Source organism: Schistocerca gregaria, chromosome 3, assembly GCF_023897955.1.
Source record: "Schistocerca gregaria isolate iqSchGreg1 chromosome 3, iqSchGreg1.2, whole genome shotgun sequence".
Taxonomy (NCBI): domain Eukaryota; kingdom Metazoa; phylum Arthropoda; class Insecta; order Orthoptera; family Acrididae; genus Schistocerca; species Schistocerca gregaria.
In genome coordinates this window covers 732580273-732585748 of record NC_064922.1, presented here as the reverse complement: position 1 = coordinate 732585748, position 5476 = coordinate 732580273, and the positions used below count along the sequence as shown (strand labels likewise).

The window sequence follows — 5476 nt, the reverse complement described above, 5'->3', positions numbered from 1 at the left end:
TATTGGTTGAATTTATCGATACAACCCATATACATATTATATGATGCCACTGCAACGGGACACGAAACTTTCTTTTACACTGTGATGATTGGTACGCTGCACAGTTGTCTCGGCAGAGGGATTGTGCTTTGAACTTCCTACACATGCTGCCTTCTTCCCCCTGTCCATCCACTTGGATACTGATATGTCACCTAACTAGGTGGAATCACTTTCGGATTGTTTGAGTAAACTGTCTTCATTCAGTAGCGATTTTTTTAAAATATTTCCTATTCGACCTAATTGTCCCACACGAGAAAAGGCTCTTCACCAACAGATGTTTTAGAAGAGGAAGAGATGTAAAAAAAAAAAAAAAAAAAAAAAAAAAGTCGAAGTATATGCAATATCCCAAATTTTGAAATGGCTCTGCTAGATCAAGAAGCACTCGTGCACGTAAGCCAACAGTAATTTCCCCAAAGACCGATTTACCATTGCATAGTGAAAATCCCATATTATATCCTGAAACTGTGCATGCAGCAACCCACACTTTGAAGCCCCTCTTTCTAGGTTTTATAGGCATATATTGATATAGGGTACTTCTTTCTTCGAACCTGATCATGCTTTCGTCTATAGAAATGTGTCTAGATGGATACAATGAACCTTGGAATGATTTCTGTAAAAAGTGTATTAGGGGCCTTATTTTGAACAATTTATCCTATTGTGATGTGTTACAAGCTGGAGCTTTCAAATTATCGTTTAGATGAATACATCAAATAAGTTTCAAAAAACGTGTCACTCACATCACACTGGCAACTCTTTCTACGTGATCATGTTTGGTAACTTATGAAAGCCCATTATTACAAGAATGCCACAAAGCTTTCATCTCTTCTGTTGTAGTACAGAGATTTGTACCCACTGTTTGACTGGCATAGAGATTGGATTGTTCGACGATAACATTCTAAACATAAGATGTAAAAAAGAATGACATTTCACCTCGTGTTTTATTATCTGTGTTTATTTTATGACCATAAGGTTTGTGAAATTGTATGGCACTAAATTTAGTGGGTAAAGACGTATGCTTGGAACAAGAGAACAGTTAGAGAATCGAGTCTGAATCAGAGCAGGGAAAGTTATTCTGAAAACCTCGAATTTCTTTCTGACTTAGTAATTCGTTCTCGTGAAAAATAATTGGGATCAGTAACTGAATCATCTGGCGAGATATCGTCATCACTTTCATTTAAAATTTCTGTGAAGTGTGATAGATGTGCAGATGTTGTGTGTTGCTGTGAATGCCCAGCTGCTGTGAACGGAGATGCTTATGTGCAGGTTTTGCAAGGTGATCCATGCACTGTCACTGGCAGTAAATCTTCGGCATCATTATCGCCTCCCTCTTCTGTGTCGTAAACTTGATCGCCCGTAAACGTTTTGAGATCTTCCACTTCTTTATCCAAAAGTCCCTTCATTATCTGAAAGGATTGTAAAGCTATTTGTCACTACACTGTATTGTTGATAACAAATATTATCAAGCATTAAACTCTTTGTTGTAATTGTTTATCAAACTGTATAACCTGTAATAAATTGTTTGAAAGAAAAATAAAGTAAAAATTCTAGCAGACACATGCTTCTAAGATTTAAGTTATGGTGCGAAATTTTCGTAGTGTTTCTGAAACTGCTTCAGTATTATCTTTCAGGAAACATTGTAAGAGTACAAAGCCAAGACTCTATAGCTCTCGGCATATGAGAAATTTCATTTAAACAAAAAACGGAATTGGTGAAAAATGCAGGTAAAAAGCCCCCACTTTCATGTACCTCGTTGTGATACAAACTTATTTTTCTTGAAAAAACTATCAAATAGTCGAAAATTTAAGTCGTAAGCCAACTTATTTTACTGTCGCATTATTATATTGTACTTACAGATGCTGAACTGCCATCACTCTCCTTGTTTTTGCTGGGTAAGTTCACAACAGTTGCAAAGGAGCAGTGAAAGTAATAGCCAATCAGACACTCATTGCGCCACCTATAATATCGTTTCCAAGAGCGCTTAATATTGTGTGCAGAAGGCACTGAATAAGCAGTACACTGTTGTACTGCAGACGTTTGGGGAAAATTTTTGTAAGAAAGGTGATACATTATCGTACCACGCCCTATAAAGGGTTAAAGTTTTATTCTGACCACCGCCAGGCAATAGACACCAGCTTACCCGCCGCACTAATCAAGTAGGCCACTGGCCACTATTGCTAACATTATAACACTCTCTGGCTGGACACTGACACTGACCATGGGCAAAGTGCATAGAACAGCTAAAGCGGACACACTATGTGAACAGTATGAAAGTAACATCTTATAACTGAGCAGTTGCATACTGCTGAAAACCCACATGTTGCAAATATGAGGTCACTTAGCAATCTGTGCCCAATGTGGGATTCCTGCAGCAAGCCAGAAAAGGCAGACAGGATGAGTAATGTGGAACAAACTCCTTGCCTTGTGGGTCTTTGTACCTGGTTGAGCCACTCAAGCAATGAAGAGTTGGATGATTCACACTGTTTCGTGTGCAGAAGCATAGGATGCAGAAGTTATATAATGGAGATTGTATGGTTCCAGTTATCATAGAAAACTTTGGCAGAGGTGAAGTTAGACTGTCAAAGGGTATGGAGATAGCCACTCTGGAAGTATTGGAGGAAGAAGACAGATGGATCCAGTCTCTATATTCGCCATAAACAAACAGTCAGTGCAGCAGCATTATGCGAGAAAGGCGGTCACTTGACAGGCAGTGATCACACAGCTGTGGTGGAAATATTGCTGAAGTTTAGTGACATCTTTTGTACAGATAGGTGGGTAGCACACTGATTTATAGGAAACCAGATCACATAGTGAAACATTTACAGCCCTTAATGGAATAGTTCATTGGACAGCAGCGAAGAGATGGGATCATAGAACCTAGTGACAGCTCCTGGAGCATGAATATAGTTACTGTGCCTCAGAAATCATTAGATGGAATGAGGAAATACAAGTTTTGCTGTGATTATAGGTATTTAAATGTGTGAACCATTACAGATGCTTATTCAATCCCTAACATTATGGGAACATTGGATAATTTGGGTCAGTCTCATTGCGTTACACCAGTGGATCTTCAGTCAGCTGTAGCATATGTGGATGGACCAAAGACAGCATTTACAGTACCATGTGGACATTCTCAGTGTAAGCAGACACCACCTAAAATATACCACCTACTTTTCAGCTGTTATTTGATAGTGTGTTAAGGGGGTTAAAGCCAAAAACCTTTTTGGTTTATTTAAATGACTGTTTTTTCAAAGGACTTACCAGACAATGGGAGGATATTTTTAGTAGATCACAGTATGTTTGGTGCTGAGCAGGAACAACTGCTGTTTTGTCCAAACTAGAGTTAACTGTCCGGGACACATAATTAGTGAACATGGTGTGCAGACCAGTCCTTGTCTTTCAGAAGCAGTTCAAAATTTTCCAAAACCAAAAACAACAGATACAGTCATTCATTGTGTTACGTAGCTATGACCATTAATTTGTAAAGAATTGTGCAAAAATAGTTAAACATTTGAAAAAAATGTGTGAAGTTTCAGTGAACATAGGGGTGTCAACTAGCATTCGAAAAATTGATGGAGGCATTGATTTTGGATCTGGTATTGGTTTCCTCCAATTCTGATATAGTTCAACCTCTCATGAAATGCTTCTAATGAAGCAGTCAGATGTATTTTGGGTTATGCTGTTAATGGACAGGAGCATCTAGTATTGTATGCCGCGAGATAATTAAATAAGGAGCTTAACTGCTCAACAAAAGCAAAGGAGATGTTAGCAGTCACATATGGTATTACACACACATATCAAAAAAGTTATGCATCACCCCGGTTCCCAGAACTCCTGAAGATAGACGTTGACTGTGAATATTGTATCACAGACACAGTCCCCGTGACTGTTCAGAGATGCCACTAAACCTGTCCAAAGATGTAAACAACCATGTATTAAGAGGAGTGCCTATTAGACAAAGAGGGTCCGACAGCTGATCAGTTCCAGTCATTCCACCAGGAAAAAGGTACTCGGCTTGTGTTGTCTGTAGTTCATCCATGCCTAGACAGTCAATACCGTGATTGGATCGCATCTGCATTGTTACTTTGTGCCAGGAAGGGCTCTCAACAAGGGAAGTGTCCAGATGTCTTGGAGTGAACCAAAGTGGTGTCTTTTGGACAGGGAGGAGATACAGAGAGACAGGAACTGTTGATGACATGCCTTGCTCAGGCCGCCCAAGAACTACTACTCCATCTTTGCAAACACAACATCATGCAGCGCGGTACAGATGGGCCAACAACATGCCAAATGAACTGCTCAAAATTGGCATCACATTCTCTTTACCGATGAGTGTCGCATACGCTGTCAACCAGACAATCATCGGAGACGTGTTTGGAGGCAACCCGGTCAGGCTAAACCTCTTAGATGCACTGTTCAGTGAATGCAGCGAGGTGGAGGTTCCCTTATGTTTTGGGGTGCCAGTATGTGGGGTCGACGTGTGCTGCTTGTGGTCATGGAAGGTGCAGTATGGCTATAAGATACGTGAATGCCATCCTCTGACCAATAGTGCAACCATATAGGCAGCATATGGGCGAGGCATTCGCCTTATGAACGACAATTCGTGCCCCCATCGTTGCACACCTTGTTAATGACTTCCTTCAGGATAATGCGAGCACTTAATTAGAGTGGCCAGCATGTTCTCCAGACATGAACCCTATCGAACATGCCTAGCATAGATTGAAAACATCTGTTTATGGACAATGTGACTCACCAACCACTTCATCTATGCCGTATCGCCGTGGAGTAGCGGCACAATCTGGACCAACAGTGCCTTGAAGTTGTGGATCGTATGCCACAATGAATATAGGCATGCATCAGTGCAAGAGCACGTGTTACTGGGTATTAGAGGTACCGGTGTGTACAGCAATCTGGATCACCACCTCTGAAGGTCTTGCTGTATGGTGCTACAACATGCAATGTGTGGTTTTCATGAGGAATAAAAAGGACAGAAATAATGTTTATGTTGATCTCTGTTCCAATTTTCTGTACAGGTCCCGGAACTTGCAGAACCGAGGTGATGCAGAAAGGCCCATCTAATCACCTAACATGCTGGGCTCTCAAGCTCAGTGAATTTTATGAGATCATTCTTAAGCCAGATAGGAAAAACATAAATGCAGACACATTGTGGTGTAACACGATGTTCCCACCTCTTTGTTGCCATTGTTTATCTAGTTAGCATGGAGAGAACTTCCCACTGTGCACATACTGGTTTGATGAATGTACAGAGTCAGAGTGAAATGGGCAAGTACAGAATGTCAACAAGGTGTGACAGCAATTGGATGTGTCTACAGTTGTGAATGGGTCAGTTATGCTTGGCGTCATGGCTGGTTGTTGATGTTGTGGTTGTTTAGGAAGGCACAGAATGAGGTTCTGCCTAAAATGGCAACGCTCAGAAACAGTT

At 40.7% G+C, this 5476-nt stretch overlaps 1 long non-coding RNA gene across 1 annotated transcript; it reads right to left on the bottom strand.

The window, feature by feature from the left end:
- Positions 1-1244: 1244 nt before the first annotated feature.
- On the bottom strand, positions 1245-4853 carry LOC126353770 (uncharacterized). The gene is made up of 2 exons (XR_007565201.1): positions 4787-4853; positions 1245-1442 (listed from the first exon to the last, which is right to left on the bottom strand). It is a non-coding gene; the product is annotated as an uncharacterized LOC126353770 (long non-coding RNA).
- Between the last annotated feature and the right edge of the window lie 623 nt (positions 4854-5476).